Source organism: Mirounga leonina, unplaced genomic scaffold (genome assembly GCF_011800145.1).
Source record: "Mirounga leonina isolate KUSES-001 unplaced genomic scaffold, KU_Mleo_1.0 Mir_101609, whole genome shotgun sequence".
NCBI lineage: Eukaryota > Metazoa > Chordata > Mammalia > Carnivora > Phocidae > Mirounga > Mirounga leonina.
In genome coordinates, this window is record NW_023270164.1 from 5,325,164 (window position 1) to 5,326,154 (window position 991).

The window sequence follows — 991 nt, forward strand, 5'->3', positions numbered from 1 at the left end:
AATAAAATGGGACACTTCACGAATTTGCGTCTCATCCTTGAGCAGGAAACATGCTAGTCTTTGTATTGTGCCAATTTTAGTACATGTGCGGCCAAAGCGAGCACTCTGCTACTCATTCTTTTTTTATTATTATTTTTATTTATTTTTTTTTTTATTTGAGAGAGAGAGAGAGAGAGAGAGAGAGAAACAGCATGAGAGGGGATAGGGTCAGAGGGAGAGGCAGGCTCCCCGCTGAGCCGGGAGCCCGATGCGGGACTCGATCCTAGGACCCTGGGATCATGACCTGAGCCGAAGGCAGTCGCTTAACCAACTGAGCCACCCAGGCGCCCTCTGCTACTCATTCTTAAGGTAAACTGCTGTATCAGTTAGGATTAGGGTCGGTTATGTGGCACAGAAAGGCTATAATAATAGTTGCCTGATAAGAGAGATGCTTATTTCACATAATCCACGTCAAACTTTGAAAGTTTCCTTGCTTTCTTATGTAAGATGTTCCAGACTCAGCTTGTATTTTCTGCCCCAGGTCTGGAATCAGTCAGTTCTCCAAAAAGCCCTGATTCTTTGCAGGTGGAAAATGGTATCTAGAGGCCACAGTTTAGGGACACCTGGCTGGCTCAGTCCGTAGAGCATGCGACTCTTGATCTCGAGGTCGTGAGTTCAAGTCCCATGTTGGGTGTAGAGACAACTCCAAAAAAAAAAAAAAAAAGAGTGGAGGCCACAGTTTGCACAGTTTGGACACTATGTTTTATTATTTATTTATTTATTTTTAAAAGATTTTATTTATTTATTTGAGACAGAGAGAATGAGAGACAGAGAGCACATGAGAGGGGGGAGGGTTGGGAGGGTCAGAGGGAGAAGCAGACTCCCCGCCGAGCAGGGAGCCCGATGCGGGACTCGATCCAGGGACTCCAGGATCATGACCTGAGCCGAAGGCAGTCGCTTAACCAACTGAGCCACCCAGGCGCCCGGACACTATGTTTTCTAGAGAGGCACA

The 991-nt window shown here is 46.3% G+C and overlaps 1 non-coding gene across 1 annotated transcript; it reads right to left on the minus strand.

Annotated features, from left to right (window-relative positions):
- Positions 1 to 104, minus strand: LOC118010590. The gene has a single exon (XR_004679251.1). It is a non-coding gene; the product is annotated as a U6 spliceosomal RNA (small nuclear RNA).
- Between the last annotated feature and the right edge of the window lie 887 nt (positions 105 to 991).